The sequence below is a fragment of the Dermacentor andersoni genome, unplaced genomic scaffold (genome assembly GCF_023375885.2).
Source record: "Dermacentor andersoni unplaced genomic scaffold, qqDerAnde1_hic_scaffold ctg00000210.1, whole genome shotgun sequence".
NCBI lineage: Eukaryota > Metazoa > Arthropoda > Arachnida > Ixodida > Ixodidae > Dermacentor > Dermacentor andersoni.
This window is the reverse complement of record NW_027314907.1, coordinates 132,514-150,640: the sequence shown is the minus strand read 5'-3', so window position 1 is coordinate 150,640 and position 18,127 is coordinate 132,514. Positions and strand designations below refer to the sequence as shown.

Genomic DNA, 18,127 nt, shown 5'->3' with positions numbered 1-18,127 from the left:
CACAAGATGTGCATGCAAATGGTGCTTTTTGCAGAACGCGCACGTGGATTTCTACCAAACGATGTGCTAAGCTTGCCGATGCTGCTCTTTTTAGCACCCGCGCACGGATTTGTGCGAAAACGCGTTTTAAGCATGCACATGCATCTTTTGGTAGACGCGGATGAAGTTTTCTGCAAAACCACAAGATGTGCATGCAAATGGTGCTTTTGGCAGAACGCGCACGTGGATTTCTCCCAAACGACGTGCTAAGCATGCCGATGCTGCTCTTTTTAGCACCCGCGCACGCATTTGTGCGAAAACGCGTTTTAAGCATGCACATGCATCTTTTGGTAGACGCGGATGAAGTTTTCTGCAAAACCACAAGATGTGCATGCAAATGGTGCTTTTTGCAGAACGCGCACGTGGATTTCTACCAAACGACGTGCTAAGCATGCCGATGCTGCTCTTTTTAGCACCCGCGCACGCATTTGTGCGAAAACGCGTTTTAAGCATGCACATGCATCTTTTGGTAGACGCGGATGAAGTTTTCTGCAAAACCACAAGATGTGCATGCAAATGGTGCTTTTGGCAGAACGCGCACGTGGATTTCTCCCAAACGACGTGCTAAGCATGCCGATGCTGCTCTTTTTAGCACCCGCGCACGGATTTGGGCGAAAACGCGTTTTAAGCATGCACATGCATCTTTTGGTAGACGCGGATGAAGTTTTCTGCAAAACCACAAGATGTGCATGCAAATGGTGCTTTTGGCAGAACGCGCACGTGGATTTCTCCCAAACGACGTGCTAAGCATGCCGATGCTGCTCTTTTTAGCACCCGCGCACGCATTTGTGCGAAAACGCGTTTTAAGCATGCACATGCATCTTTTGGTAGACGCGGATGAAGTTTTCTGCAAAACCACAAGATGTGCATGCAAATGGTGCTTTTTGCAGAACGCGCACGTGGATTTCTACCAAACGACGTGCTAAGCATGCCGATGCTGCTCTTTTTAGCACCCGCGCACGGATTTGTGCGAAAACGCGTTTTAAGCATGCACATGCATCTTTTGGTAGACGCGGATGAAGTTTTCTGCAAAACCACAAGATGTGCATGCAAATGGTGCTTTTGGCAGAACGCGCACGTAGATTTCTACCAAACGACGTGCTAAGCATGCCGATGCTGCTCTTTTTAGCACCCGCGCCGCATTTGTGCGAAAACACGTTTTAAGCATGCACATGCATCTTTTGGTAGACGCGGATGAAGTTTTCTGCAAAACCACAAGATGTGCATGCAAATGGTGCTTTTGGCAGAACGCGCACGTGGATTTCTACCAAACGACGTGCTAAGCATGCCGATGCTGCACTTTTTAGCACCCGCGCACGCATTTGTGCGAAAACGCGTTTTAAGCATGCACATGCATCTTTTGGTAGACGCGGATGAAGTTTTCTGCAAAACCACAAGATGTGCATGCAAATGGTGCTTTGGTGCTTTTTGCAGAACGCGCTCGTGGATTTCTACCAAACGACGTGCTAAGCATGCCGATGCTGCTCTTTTTAGCACCCGCGCACGCATTTGTGCGAAAACGCGTTTTAAGCATGCACATGCATCTTTTGGTAGACGCGGATGAAGTTTTCTGCAAAACCACAAGATGTGCATGCAAATGGTGCTTTTTGCAGAACGCGCACGTGGATTTCTACCAAACGACGTGCTAAGCATGCCGATGCTGCTCTTTTTAGCACCCGCGCACGGATTTGTGCGAAAACGCGTTTTAAGCATGCACATGCATCTTTTGGTAGACGCGGATGAAGTTTTCTGCAAAACCACAACATGTGCATGCAAATGGTGCTTTTGGCAGAACGCGCACGTGGATTTCTACCAAACGACGTGCTAAGCATGCCGATGCTGCTCTTTTTAGCACCCGCGCACGCATTTGTGCGAAAACGCGTTTTAAGCATGCACATGCATCTTTTGGTAGACGCGGATGAAGTTTTCTGCAAAACCACAAGATGTGCATGCAAATGGTGCTTTTTGCAGAACGCGCTCGTGGATTTCTACCAAACGACGTGCTAAGCATGCCGATGCTGCTCTTTTTAGAACCCGCGCACGCATTTGGGCGAAAACGCGTTTTAAGCATGCACATGCATCTTTAGGTAGACGCGGATGAAGTTTTCTGCAAAACCACAAGATGTGCATGCAAATGGTGCTTTTTGCAGAACGCGCACGTGGATTTCTACCAAACGACGTGCTAAGCATGCCGATGCTGCTCTTTTTAGCACCCGCGCACGGATTTGTGCGAAAACGCGTTTTAAGCATGCACATGCATCTTTTGGTAGACGCGGATGAAGTTTTCTGCAAAACCACAAGATGTGCATGCAAATGGTGCTTTTTGCAGAACGCGCACGTGGATTTCTACCAAACGACGTGCTAAGCATGCCGATGCTGCTCTTTTTAGCACCCGCGCACGCATTTGTGCGAAAACGCGTTTTAAGCATGCACATGCATCTTTTGGTAGACGCGGATGAAGTTTTCTGCAAAACCACTAGATGTCCATGCAAATGGTGCTTTTTGCAGAACGCGCACGTGGATTTCTACTAAACGACGTGCTAAGCTTGCCGATGCTGCTCTTTTTAGCACCCGCGCACGGATTTGTGCGAAAACGCGTTTTAAGCATGCACATGCATCATTTGGTAGACGCGGATGAAGTTTTCTGCAAAACCACAAGATGTGCATACAAATGGTACATTTGGCAGAACGCGCACGTGGATTTCTCCCAAACGACGTGCTAAGCATGCCGATGCTGCTCTTTTTAGCACCCGCGCACGCATTTGTGCGAAAACGCGTTTTAAGCATGCACATGCATCTTTTGGTAGACGCGGATGAAGTTTTCTGCAAAACCACAAGATGTGCATGCAAATGGTGCTTTTCGCAGAACGCGCACGTGGATTTCTACCAAACGACGTGCTAAGCATGCCGATGCTGCTCTTTTTAGCACCCGCGCACGGATTTGTGCGAAAACGCGTTTTAAGCATGCACATGAATCTTTTGGTAGACGCGGATGAAGTTTTCTGCAAAACCACAAGATGTGCATGCAAGTGGTGCTTTTGGCAGAACGCGCACGTGGATTTCTACCAAACGACGTGCTAAGCATGCCGATGCTGCTCTTTTTAGCACCCGCGCACGCATTTGTGCGAAAACGCGTTTTAAGCATGCACATGCATCTTTTGGTAGACGCGGATGAAGTTTTCTGCAAAACCACAAGATGTGCATGCAAATGGTGCTTTTTGCAGAACGCGCACGGGGATTTCTACCAAACGACGTGCTAAGCATGCCGATGCTGCTATTTTTAGCACCCGCGCACGCATTTGTGCGAAAACGCGTTTTAAGCATGCACATGCATCTTTTGGTAGACGCGGATGAAGTTTTCTGCAAAACCACAAGATGTGCATGCAAGTGGTGCTTTTTGCAGAACGCGCACGTGGATTTCTACCAAACGACGTGCTAAGCATGCCGATGCTGCTCTTTTTAGCACCCGCGCACGCATTTGTGCGAAAACGCGTTTTAAGCATGCACATGCATCATTTGGTAGACGCGGATGAAGTTTTCTGCAAAACCACAAGATGTGCATGCAAATGGTACTTTTGGCAGAACGCGCACGTGGATTTCTCCCAAACGACGTGCTAAGCATGCCGATGCTGCTCTTTTTAGCACCCGCGCACGCATTTGTGCGAAAACGCGTTTTAAGCATGCACATGCATCTTTTGGTAGACGCGGATGAAGTTTTCTGCAAAACCACAAGATGTGCATGCAAATGGTGCTTTTTGCAGAACGCGCACGTGGATTTCTACCAAACGACGTGCTAAGCATGCCGATGCTGCTCTTTTTAGCACCCGCGCACGGATTTGTGCGAAAACGCGTTTTAAGCATGCACATGCATCTTTTGGTAGACGCGGATGAAGTTTTCTGCAAAACCACAAGATGTGCATGCAAGTGGTGCTTTTGGCAGAACGCGCACGTGGATTTCTACCAAACGACGTGCTAAGCATGCCGATGCTGCTCTTTTTAGCACCCGCGCACGCATTTGTGCGAAAACGCGTTTTAAGCATGCACATGCATCTTTTGGTAGACGCGGATGAAGTTTTCTGCAAAACCACAAGATGTGCATGCAAATGGTGCTTTTTGCAGAACGCGCACGGGGATTTCTACCAAACGACGTGCTAAGCATGCCGACGCTGCTATTTTTAGCACCCGCGCACGCATTTGTGCGAAAACGCGTTTTAAGCATGCACATGCATCTTTTGGTAGACGCGGATGAAGTTTTCTGCAACACCACAAGATGTGCATGCAAATGGTGCTTTTTGCAGAACGCGCACGTGGATTTCTACCAAACGACGTGCTAAGCATGCCGATGCTGCTCTTTTTAGCACCCGCGCACGGATTTGTGCGAAAACGCGTTTTAAGCATGCACATGCATCTTTTGGTAGACGCGGATGAAGTTTTCTGCAAAACCACAAGATGTGCATGCAAATGGTGCTTTTGGCAGAACGCGCACGTGGATTTCTACCAAACGACGTGCTAAGCATGCCGATGCTGCTCTTTTTAGCACCCGCGCACGCATTTGTGCGAAAACGCGTTTTAAGCATGCACATGCATCTTTTGGTAGACGCGGATGAAGTTTTCTGCAAAACCACAAGATGTGCATGCAAACGGTGCTTTTTGCAGAACGCGCACGTGGATTTCTACCAAACGACGTGCTAAGCATGCCGATGCTGCTCTTTTTAGCACCCGCGCACGGATTTGTGCGAAAACGCGTTTTAAGCATGCACATGCATCTTTGGTAGACGCGGATGAAGTTTTCTGCAAAACCACAAGATGTGCATGCAAATGGTGCTTTTTGCAGAACGCGCACGTGGATTTCTACCAAACGACGTGCTAAGCATGCCGATGCTGCTCTTTTTAGCACCCGCGCACGCATTTGTGCGAAAACGCGTTTTAAGCATGCACATGCATCTTTTGGTAGACGCGGATGAAGTTTTCTGCAAAACCACAAGATGTGCATGCAAATGGTGCTTTTTGCAGAACGCACACGTGGATTTCTACCAAACGACGTGCTAAGCTTGCCGATGCTGCTCTTTTTAGCACCCGCGCACGGATTTGTGCGAAAACGCGTTTTAAGCATGCACATGCATCTTTTGGTAGACGCGGATGAAGTTTTCTGCAAAACCACAAGATGTGCATGCAAATGGTGCTTTTGGCAGAACGCGCACGTGGATTTCTACCAAACGACGTGCTAAGCATGCCGATGCTGCTCTTTTTAGCACCCGCGCACGCATTTGTGCGAAAACGCGTTTTAAGCATGCACATGCATCTTTTGATAGACGCGGATGAAGTTTTCTGCAAAACCACAAGATGTGCATGCAAATGGTGCTTTTTGCAGAACGCGCACGTGGATTTCTACCAAACGACGTGCTAAGCATGCCGATGCTGCTCTTTTTAGCACCCGCGCACGGATTTGTGCGAAAACGCGTTTTAAGCATGCACATGCATCTTTTGGTAGACGCGGATGAAGTTTTCTGCAAAACCACAAGATGTGCATGCAAATGGTGCTTTTTGCAGAACGCGCTCGTGGATTTCTACCAAACGACGTGCTAAGCATGCCGATGCTGCTCTTTTTAGCACCCGCGCACGCATTTGTGCGAAAACGCGTTTTAAGCATGCACATGCATCTTTTGGTAGACGCGGATGAAGTTTTCTGCAAAACCACAAGATGTGCATGCAAATGGTGCTTTTTGCAGAACGCGCACGTGGATTTCTACCAAACGACGTGCTAAGCATGCCGATGCTGCTCTTTTTAGCACCCGCGCACGGATTTGTGCGAAAACGCGTTTTAAGCATGCACATGCATCTTTTGGTAGACGCGGATGAAGTTTTCTGCAAAACCACAAGATGTTCATGCAAATGGTGCTTTTGGCAGAACGCGCACGTGGATTTCTACCAAACGACGTGCGAAGCATGCCGATTCTGCTCTTTTCAGCACCCGCGCACGCATTTGTGCGAAAACGCGTTTTAAGCATGCACATGCATCTTTTGGTAGACGCGGATGAAGTTTTCTGCAAAACCACAAGATGTGCATGCAAATGGTGCTTTTGGCAGAACGCGCACGTGGATTTCTACCAAACGACGTGCTAAGCTTGCCGATGCTGCTCTTTTTAGCACCCGCGCACGGATTTGTGCGAAAACGCGTTTTAAGCATGCACATGCATCTTTTGGTAGACGCGGATGAAGTTTTCTGCAAAACCACAAGATGTGCATGCAAATGGTGCTTTTTGCAGAACGCGCACGTGGATTTCTACCAAACGACGTGCTAAGCATGCCGATGCTTCTCTTTTTAGCACCCGCGCACGCATTTGTGCGAAAACGCGTTTTAAGCATGCACATGCATCTTTTGGTAGACGCGGATGAAGTTTTCTGCAAAACCACAAGATGTGCATGCAAATGGTGCTTTTTGCAGAACGCGCACGTGGATTTCTACCAAACGACGTGCTAAGCATGCCGATGCTGCTCTTTTTAGCACCCGCGCACGGATTTGTGCGAAAACGCGTTTTAAGCATGCACATGCATCTTTTGGTAGACGCGGATGAAGTTTTCTGCAAAACCACAAGATGTTCATGCAAATGGTGCTTTTGGCAGAACGCGCACGTGGATTTCTACCAAACGACGTGCGAAGCATGCCGATTCTGCTCTTTTCAGCACCCGCGCACGCATTTGTGCGAAAACGCGTTTTAAGCATGCACATGCATCTTTTGGTAGACGCGGATGAAGTTTTCTGCAAAACCACAAGATGTGCATGCAAATGGTGCTTTTGGCAGAACGCGCACGTGGATTTCTACCAAACGACGTGCTAAGCTTGCCGATGCTGCTCTTTTTAGCACCCGCGCACGGATTTGTGCGAAAACGCGTTTTAAGCATGCACATGCATCTTTTGGTAGACGCGGATGAAGTTTTCTGCAAAACCACAAGATGTGCATGCAAATGGTGCTTTTGGCCGAACGCGCACGTGGATTTCTACCATACGACGTGCTAAGCATGCCGATGCTGCTCTTTTTAGCACCCGCGCACGCATTTGTGCGAAAACGCGTTTTAAGCATGCACATGCATCTTTTGGTAGACGCGGATGAAGTTTTCTGCAAAACCACAAGATGTGCATGCAAATGGTGCTTTTTGCAGAACGCGCACGTGGATTTCTACCAAACGACGTGCTAAGCATGCCGATGCTGCTCTTTTTAGCACCCGCGCACGGATTTGTGCGAAAACGCGTTTTAAGCATGCACATGCATCTTTTGGTAGACGCGGATGAAGTTTTCTGCAAAACCACAAGATGTGCAGGCAAATGGTGCTTTTGGCAGAACGCGCACGTGGATTTCTACCAAACGACGTGCTAAGCATGCCGATGCTGGTCTTTTTAGCACCCGCGCACGCATTTGTGCGAAAACGCGTTTTAAGCATGCACAAGCATCTTTTGGTAGACGCGGATGAAGTTTTCTGCAAAACCACAAGATGTGCATGCAAATGGTGCTTTTTGCAGAACGCGCACGTGGATTTCTACCAAACGACGTGCTAAGCATGCCGATGCTGCTATTTTTAGCACCCGCGCACGCATTTGTGCGAAAACGCGTTTTAAGCATGCACATGCATCTTTTGGTAGACGCGGATGAAGTTTTCTGCAAAACCACAAGATGTGCATGCAAATGGTGCTTTTTGCAGAACGCGCACGTGGATTTCTACCAAACGACGTGCTAAGCATGCCGATGCTGCTCTTTTTAGCACCCGCGCACGGATTTGTGCGAAAACGCGTTTTAAGCATGCACATCCCAGTTGAAAATTACAACAGGATACGACGACAGAAATCCTGAAGTCTTGTCGTATTTTGGGACGCTGTCCTGTAGTTTTGTCGCAGGTCTGTAGTCCTGTCGCAGCTCTGTAGTGCTGTCGTAACTCTGTAGTCCTGTAGCTCTGTAGTCCTGTCGCAGCTCTGTAGTCCTGTCGCAGCTCTGTAGTCCTGTCGCAGCTCTGTAGTCCTGTCGCAGCTCTGTAGTCCTGTCGCAGCACTGTAGTGCTGTCGCAGCTCTGTAGTCCTGTCGCAGCTCTGTAGTCCTGTCGCAGCTCTGTAGTCCTGTCGCAGCTCTGTAGTCCTGTCGCAGCACTGTAGTCCTGTCGCAGCACTGTAGTCCTGTCGCAGCACTGTAGTCCTGTCGCAGCACTGTAGTCCTGTCACAGCTCTACAGCCTTAATTGTGGTTCTATATTGTAGCTCCACACATGTTGCAAGTGTAGTCTAGCAGAATCGCTATGCTGAAGTGCACATTTACTCAGCAGTGTAAGGAGCAGCTTTGCGGACTTGCTGTAATAGTTGCTTGTTTGGCATTGAAAATTATATTCCATTTTGGTAGGAGGCACATACGGGCATTTGAAATTGCATCGTGCAACCTCACAGAGGTTGGTGTAAAGAATGTTGCAATATAAGTTATGCAGAAAGATTGAGAAAAAGTCTTGTAACTGTACAGTGAGAAGTAATTTATGAATAAACATAATATAGAACTGGTGAGGCTTATACATTGTTGAATAATGACCATGTCCTCTGCTATAGAGGTCTCCCAGATACGAAGCAATACAGGGTAGGATTCCTCATCCATAAGGACATAGCGAGCAACATTGACAAATTCTACAGCATTAATGAGAGGGTAGCTGTAGTCGTAATCAAACTTCATAAGAGGTACAGATTAAAGGTAGTACAAGCCTACGCTCCAACATCCAGTCATGATGATGATAAAGTAGATCAGTTTTATGAAGATGTTGAATTACCGATGAAAAAAGTGCAAACTCATTATACTGTAGTGACGGGTGACTTCAATGCAAAAGTGGGGAAAGAGCAGGCTGGTGAACAAGCAATTGGCAACTGCAGCGTCAATTCTAGGAATGCTAGAGGAGAGATGCTGGTAGAATTCGCAGAAATGAATAAGCTTTGCAAATTGAACACCTTTTTCAGGAAGCGTAGTAACAGAAAGTGTGCCTGGAAAAGCCCTAATGATGAAACAAGAAATGAAATTGATTTCATACTTTCTGCTGATCCCAGCATAGTGCAGCATGTAGAAGTGATAGGTAGGGTAAAGGTGCAGTGATCATAGGTTAGTGAGGGCTAGGTTTCACCTCAATTTGAAGAGAGAAAGAGTAAAGTTGGTAAAGAAGAAATAGGTCAACCTAGAGGCACTAAGGGTAAAAGCAGACAAATTGAGGCTGATACTTGCAAACAAATATGCTGCCTTAGAACAGAGAGATGATGATGACATGGAGCTAATGAATGAAACCGTAACTAGGTTGGCTTCAGAGGCAGCAATAGAAGTGGGAGGCAAGGCAACGAGGCAACCAGTTGGCAAGCTCTCCCAAGTAACAAAGGACCTAATAAAGAAACGACAAAACATGAAAGTGTCCAACTCAAGAGATAGGATAGAATTCGCGGAACTGTCAAAATTGAACAATCAGGCGGAAATAAGGGATATTCGAAACTATAACGTGAGAAAGACTGAAGAAGCCGTAAAAATGGACACAGCCTGAAATCGGTGAGAAAGAAACTTGGCATAGGACAAACCAAGATTTATCCACTGAAAGATAAGCAGGGTAATATCATCAGCAATCTCGAAGATATAGTATAAGCAGCGGAAGTATTCTATACTGTCCTGCACAGTACCCAGAGGAGTCAGGATACTTCAGTTAGAAACAGTATTGAACAGGATACAGGACCTCTTCCTATAACTAGCGATGAAGTCAGAAGGGCCTTGCAAGACATGAAATGAGCAAGAGCGTCAGGTTAAGATGGAATAATAGTCGATTTAAGCAAAGACGGAGGAGACATAATGCTTGAAAAAGTGGCTGCTCTTCATACGAAGTGTTTAGCGACTGCAAGGGTACCAGAAAACTGGAAGAATGCAAACATTATACTAATACACAAAATAGGGAGATGTTAACGAATAGAAAAATTATAGGCCCATTAGCATACTCCCAGTATTATATAAAGTATTCACCAAAATAATCTCCAATAGAATAAGGACAACACTGGACTTTAGTCAACCAAGGCAACAGGCTGGCTTCAGGAAGGGATACTCTACAATGGATCACATCCATGTCATTAATCAGGTTATCGAGAAATCTGCAGAGTACAATAAGCCTCTCTATATGGCTTTCATACATTACGAAAAGGCATTTGATTCAGTAGAGATACCAGCATTCATAGAGGCATTACATAATCAAGGAGTGCGGAACGCTTACGTAAATACCTTGGAAAATATCTACAGAGGTTCTACAGCTACCTTATTTCTACAAAAGAAAAATAGGAAGATACCTATAAAGAAAGGGGTCAGACAGGGAGACACAATCTCTCCAATGCTATTCAATACTGTGTGCTTAGAAGAAGTATTCAAGCTGTTAAACTGGGAAGGCTTAAGCGTAAAGATTGACGGCGAATATCTCAGCAACCTTCACTTTGCTGATGACATTGTTCTATTCAGCAACAATGCAGACGAGTTACAACAAATCATTGAGGTCCTTAACAAAGAGAGTGTAAGAGTTGGGTTCAAGATTAATGTGCAGAAGACAAAGATAATGATAAATAGCCAGGCAAAGCAACAAGCGTTCAAGATCGCCAGACGGCCTCTAGAGTCTGTGAAGGAGTATGTTTACCTAGGTCAACTAATCACAGGGACCTCTGATCATGAGAATGAAGTTCACAGAAGAATAAAAATGGTTTGGATCCCATACGGCAGACATTGTCAGCTCCTGACTGGAAGCTTACCACTATCATTGAAGAGGAAGGTGTACAATCAGGGCATTTTACCAGTGCTGACATAGGGGGCAGAGACTTGGAGACTGACAAAGAAGCTTGAGTACAAGTTAAGGACCGCGCAAAGAACAATGGAACGAAGAATGCTAGGCATAACGTTAAGAGACAGAAAGAGAGCGGTTTGGATTAGAGAGCAAACAGGTACAGACGATATTCTAATTGACATTAAGAGAAAAAAATGGAGCTGGGCAGGTCATGTAATGCGCCAGTTAGATAACCATTGGACCATTGGGGTGACAGAATGGGTACTAAGAGAAGGGAAATTCAGTCGAGGACGGCAGAAGACTAGGTTGAGCTATGAAATTAGGAAAGTCGCAGGCACTAGTTGGTTGGAGCAGGATAGAGGTAATTGGACATCGCAGGGAGAGGCGTTCGTCCTGCAGTGGACATAAAATTGGCTGCTGCTGCTGCTGATGATGATGATGGTGATGATGATGATTTCGCCACGCTGCTGGCAGCAGGTCGCACTGCCATCAGCTGCCCCATGTCTTCAAGTGGTTCATCCAAAGCTAGAAAAAAAAAGCATATCGCATCATTAGAAAGCATTTTTTTAAATATAGGGGTAAAATGTGAGCTGTTCGATTAATAGAGGTATGTCACTATTAGGCCCCACGCTGTGGTGATTTAAGCATGTTGACAATGCAGATATTTTATCATCTGCTGTGATGAAAGTGGCATGTCAGTTGCACCAAATTTCATCCCAAAAGAAACATGCTACGAGGTGGTTGCCATGGGCATAGAAACCGATTTTGGCAGAGTCGTTTGCATATCATCAAGACGAATGCAGTCTTAACGACACGAGACCAGACCTCATTGATAAAAACCATTGGCCAAGTGTACTCTTCCTTTCGCCAAGTGGACGTAATTTGTAAAAGCCAAGCTTTTGCACACTCAGACTACGAAGGTTCAGCTGATCCGAAAGGCACATTGGCTACACTTTGTCCCAAGTGCACTTTTTTCTACATTAGGCCCTTGGGAAACCAACTAGACACAATCAACTTACTCATCATATTTGAACATTCGCCTTAGCTGAGTTCACTGCATTAAAGTCATTGAGAAGAGGTATTGCAGAGGCTTGAAAGTCCAAAACACAAAGCTGGAAGTTCATGTTTCCATCATAAAGAGCTGCCTTTCTTTTATCATTAAGAACACACTATCTATGACACACATTTATCCTAGCATGTCTCTATGAAATAATATGACTAGTTGACAAATACTTTATATTTCAGAATGATCACACAACTATTCGATGGCATGCCACTGATGCAAACATAATGAAAACAAGCTAACCAGCTCAGCGGCGTAGGTCAGCACACTTTTGCGCCAGGTATTGCCGCAGGCATTTGTGCCTTTTCTGTATCTGCTCCGGTGGACACTTTTTCACTTGAAGGAAGTGAAAAAAGGAGTCTGCAAAGAAATAAAAAGCGAGCATAATACAATGTTCCGACAGCATAGACCTACCACTTGACATAATAATATTCACCATTGTGAGCTTGAAGGCAGGAAAAGCCTTGCTAGTGGTTGGAAGTATTACCACAGTTCATGCACACAAGCAGAAGCTCGATGGCAAGGCCATGCTTCCACTCACTATGTAATGGGGAAGTAGAAATGCACAAAGGTGAGTGGAAGTAGAGCCTTGTCATCAAGCTGCTACTTCTGTGTGCAAACTGTGGCGATATGTCAACACGAGTTCGCCACGCATCCATGGAAGTCAAATGAACACGTTTAAGGTAAATGTGTTGTGCAGTAAACCATCAAACAGTACAAAATTATGTGTTCTCCACGACAAACATTATGCATGAAAGCCTTACGTGCAACTGTAGCAGGTGTACGTGAAGACCTGTCACTAATCACAATGGACGAATGATAAGGTTCAGCGTTGTTACATGGCAGTTATCTGAGGTACTAGACATATTTAAATGTAATTAAATATTTACAATCAGCACAAGAAACTGAACAAGCCTCTGCAGTTTCATCAAATTTGGTTCAGAAATAAAATTATCTTTCTACCCATATGTCTCTCCATCTTGAGTGTTCTTCTGCGTTTCTTTTTTTGCTTTATGCAATTAATTTTTTTTTTTTACTTTTTTGCAACCTGCCAGCCTTGATATCACTGCCCTTGGAGCAGGTAGAATGAAACTTTAGGTTGTGTGCGATATTTTGCAAGCAAATTTTTAATGAATGCTGACTCCAAATTCCTTTATTTTTACTTTCTTTCTTATAACTGTGTTCCCACACTGAAAAAGTGAAGTTCAATATACTATATTGGTACTTCTGTAGGCTACTTTCAAATTATTATCAAAATTTCATTTTGCCATCTTTCTCGAAATAGAGGCATGTAACCTTAGTATGTTATTTTTATTTCGTTTTGGAATAGTTGCCCCTACACAACAAAGTTATATTATATCTAAAATCAGCATTAAGAACTGAAATATGATACATAAATTCATTAAAGTTAATTGAAAAATATTGACTTCATAACCAGGGCAGGTAAAAAAGGCTCAATTTTCTTAGAGCAATCTTGACTTCAAAGACCAGTGAAACCACGAGTTTAACAAGTAGATGACTTGGGACTCACCTGACATTGACGCCACCTTGACTGGAGAAAGGGCCGGAAATACTCTTGTCACCCCTTTAGATATGGCCCGGTTTGACAGTGAGCCTGTCAGACTCCTCTGACAGAGGATTTCACTCCCCCAGAGGCGCACTGCCAACTGTTTGCAGAAGGCAGAGTCCGTAGGGAGAGCTAGTAGCCGCTGCCATGTGTCCCTGTCCATGTAATTTCCATGGCCAAGGTGCACCTGCAAGAATAATGCATTATGCTGTAGTGTGAAAACATAGGAATACAATATTAAAATTAAGACCTTGAACATATCATGTGCACTAGGTATTTGAGGACACAATGACGGTTTCAGAAATTGCAACAATATTCAGACGAGTTTTGGTATATTTGTAAATAACTTAGTATTATTTTTTTTGCTGCTTTCTTATAAGACTGTTAAATAATATTGCCTTCAGCCCTAATGATTGACTGAATTCAGCTTCGATATTAGCTGCATGCCCACATCCAATAATGCACATTGACGTTGGGTACTGCTGCCACAATAATAGATTTATTGAGTTTTTATCATTGTGTGGCTGCTGGTTTAGTATCCCACTCAGTGATGCCTGACATACATAGCAGAGTACAGGTTTAGATATTCAGAAGAGGGTGGCTTGACCAAAGAAGTTCATAACCAGACATGTTGTGGTTGCACAGGCACTTTGGGAGCAAGCGAACATGTTACTTAGGAGTGGCACTTAATGTAAACATGCACAGAAGGTTTGAATATTGACTTGGCAGAGTCATTTTGCAATGCCGATAATCTATTTTTTAGGGTTCTCACTCATCATGAGCTCCACCTGCTGGAGAAACTCAACCACCTGAATGGCATCTGACCACTGACAGCACCTATGTGTCTTTTTCGCAGATTATATTGACCAAGAATGCTTGTTTCATGCCATATACAAAGAATTTCATGGCATTAAAGAAAGTGACGATCTCCAAGTCACTGTGGTCGGCATGTAACGAGGCTACGGAAATGTACGGCTTCATCCCCAGCATTAGACTGAAAGCTGATACCTAGGAATAAATGTGTTAGGTAGATGACAATGGGGTTGTCGTGGACGAAGTAAAGTGCCTAGACAGATAGAATGAAATTGTTAATACTTATGGAGATTCCAAGTCGTGTCCTCAAATAGATTGCTCACCCAGTAGGTGGCAAGTGGCTTCTCATACAAATCAGAAAGCATAAGATCACCAGGTTTAGAACCGTCTGGTTGGAAGTACAGCAACGAAGACACCTCAGTGACCACGACCACATCTCAGTTGACTTCCAGTCATTCAACCTACATTTGTCTGATAAGGAGTGATTTAGGGATTTAAATCATTAACTTTTTGCCTAGGTGAATGCATTTTCACCATTAAATCCTTTGGCTGGTGTCTAGCTGAAAATGTAAATTACTGGGGTCAAAATGGTCTTAGAATGACAGAAAGCTGAGCTAGCTAGTTGGTAAGGATTCATTATGCAAGAAAGAGGTGAGGCGTGCAGACAGGACACAAGAGTAGAGGAGTGGACAACACGAATGCTGACTATCAGCTGAAGGGAGCACTGAGGCAAAAAAAGAAAGAAGACACAAAATCATCTGCGCAAGCTCTGGAATAGTAACAACACGTGTCAGTCAGGTACATGTGTCGGTCCACATGAGAGGTAACTGTTAAGGTACTTAATCTATTCCTTATGTAAGGTAATCGAAGGCTGACTCACGCACGCACTTCCACCATTATAGATATTCCACGCCTCTGCCATAAGTCGTGTTTCTTCATTCTTGTGCATGTACAATATTGGCAATTCATCTAACTCTGGCGTGCAGTTACAATCTTGGCAATGTAGGGAAAGATTAGAAGGCGATCCACCGGTTAAGGACCTTTCATTTTCCATTAGCCTTTAATTGATACACCGGCCCGTTTGTCGTACCGAGAACTGGCCACAGCTGAGGGGAATTTTATAAACCACACCCATACAACAATCAGTGAAACTGTTGTTCTTATTTTGCTTCACTGGACAAATATCTTTTCCTTTTTTTGCCTTTTACCAAGCGCAATAAGAACAACAGTTTTACTGATTGTTGTATGGGTGTGGTTTAGAAAATTCCCCTCAGCTGTGGCCAGTTCTACGTAGGACAAACGGGCCGGTGTATCAATCAGAGGCTAATGGGACATGAAAGGTCGTTAACCGGTGGATCGGCTTCTAATCTTTCCCCACATTTCCAAGATTGTAACTGCACACCACAGTTAGATGAATGCGCAATATTGTACATGCACAAGAATGAAGAAACATGACTTATGGCTGAGGCGTGGAATATCTATAATGGTGGAAGTGCGTGCGTGAGTCAGCCTTTGATTATCTTACATAAGGAAGAGATTAAGTGCCTTAACAGTTACCTCTCCTGTAGACCGGCACATGTACCTGACTGACACGTGGTGTTACCATTCCAGAGCTTGCACAGATGATTTTGTGTCTTCTTTCTTTTTTGGCCTCAGTGCTCCCTTCAGTTGAAAGTCAGCATTCGTGTTGTCCACTCCTCTACTCTTGTGTCCTGTCTGCACGCCTCACCTCTTTTTTGCATAATCAAAACGGTCGTTACATAGGGCACAAATTTAAATGCCGTGAGGACGATGAAGTCATGACTGCAATGTACTTGATTGATTGAGGAGGTTTTTGGGATGAGGACATGGGATATCAGGGAGGCCATAGTGGAGGGCTCTGGATTAATTGTCACCACCTTGGGCTCTTGACGTACACAGCTACAATGCAAACACACAGCTATTTTTGTATTTTGCTTCCGCTGAAATGCTGGCAGGTTTAAACTTGCTAGTGTTAATTAGCAATGAAAAGCAAACGACTTGAAAACCAAGCAATCAAGCCAATTACAAGATTTTGTGAAATGCTAAGCAACGCTACTGTCACAGTACTGCTTGTCCTTCTGCGAAGAGGCAAGAAAGCTGCTTACTAGTCAGTGGTGTGAGTGTCTGAATGTCAGCCTGCAGCACACTGTAATTCCTATTTAGGTGGTGTACTAATTTTTCAATTTCTACACTTTTTCGTGCAAAAAGTTCACCTACTTCTCCAGCCTCGTTGATGGTGCCAACAGTGGGGTCAATTTTTTGGGCATCTTTCCCAAGAGCTGCAAAAACAAAAATTACTGGAATAATACTTGCAGGGTGGCAAACAGATTGCACACATATGGACATCAAGCAGTACAGCTCACTCTGGGCACACATTATGCACTTCCTTTGAACTTGCACTCTAGTGTATTACTTTTTTTGAATCATAAATTTTTTCATACAAAATTTGCAATAGTGTTATGTGTTATAAATGAGTGCGAAAGTGAATTTAAAATCATATTTGAAATGATCCCACTGAACTGAAAACAGCATAAAATAAACATGGTAACTGTAACTTCCCCCAACAAACCTAAAAGCAAATTAACAGAATTACGATATATGGTGCTCATAAGTAGCTCACAGGAGCCGATAAAACTCTGGATGCTGTACTTACTAACACAGTGAATGCACATTTTTTAATAATATTCATTGTGAACTTGAGGGTGAATTCGTTCGAGGCAAAAAAATTATTTGGCAATATTCTTGCCAAATATGTCACAAACATCCTCTTTCACAGCAATTAGCAATACAAACTGCAATCTGGAGTGCATAGAGTGGAAGAGCTAGCAGGAACAAATGAGCATGTCCCTCACTCCATGTGATGCCAGCCAGAGAGGCTTCTATTGTGCTTTTGCTGTCATGCTGTTTGCAACAAAGATGGAGGCACAGTGAAAGCAGATCAAAAGCCATGGAGTGGTGGTAGTCAGCTAAAAAAAAACGAGACTGTAGTGGCAGCTGCCACGTAGTAGCTTCATCATAAACAGTCACACAGGAATAGGTTCGTTACCTTCGAGACAATGGGTGCATCACAGGCTGCAACCTCACAGACTGCCAAATGCATGTGTGCCTCTGTCACTGTATTGAATCAAGCATTGGTATATGCTGCACCACGCTGAAGGTCTCACAGTCTTCAGAGATGTTACATTCACGATGCATCTCATCACAGTCATTAAAAGTGGTTAAATTGCTCTTGTAGAACAAAGCAAACAACAGCTCTCTGCAAGGAGGCAGAGTGTATTGTTAATTGAAAGTAATAAAAAAGATCTTTGTTAGCATCCTATGGGGGGTGAATATATACACAGCATGTTCTTTACACGATTAAGTACTGCAATCAATTTTGTTCATTCTTACAAATTACATGGGATGAGAACCACTCTCTTAAATCAACCTTAATTGACAAAAAAAATTATCGGTTCACCTTTAGATGGCTGTACCAGGAACCGGTTGTCAGTGCCAACAACAGGGAGCCGGCCATCCTCAACAGGGGCTGTCAAGAAGAATGTTTTGCATTACCTATTCAAATGCACCAAGCACCAACAAACCATCCAAACTAATATAAGCATATCGATCCAACCTTTTAAAAGGCATAAACAAGCTTGTAGGGTGGGAAGTAGCCTAATTTACTTTAGATCAGCTCTTGGAGCAGCACTGCTGCCTCTTTAGAACGGTTTTAAAGCACGACTTGCAGGTTCTGGAGCAGCTCAATAAAGCTTGAGACGACTCAAATGAATGCAGATTGCAAAAGTTGCCGAGGAGAACTTCTTGCATCACTAT

At 44.4% G+C, this 18,127-nt stretch overlaps 1 long non-coding RNA gene across 1 annotated transcript; it reads right to left on the bottom strand.

The window, feature by feature from the left end:
- Positions 1-12,127: 12,127 nt before the first annotated feature.
- Positions 12,128-17,889, bottom strand: LOC140214480 (uncharacterized). The gene is made up of 4 exons (XR_011891410.1): positions 17,772-17,889; positions 16,532-16,593; positions 13,445-13,667; positions 12,128-12,273 (listed from the first exon to the last, which is right to left on the bottom strand). It is a non-coding gene; the product is annotated as an uncharacterized lncRNA (long non-coding RNA).
- Positions 17,890-18,127: the final 238 nt, after the last annotated feature.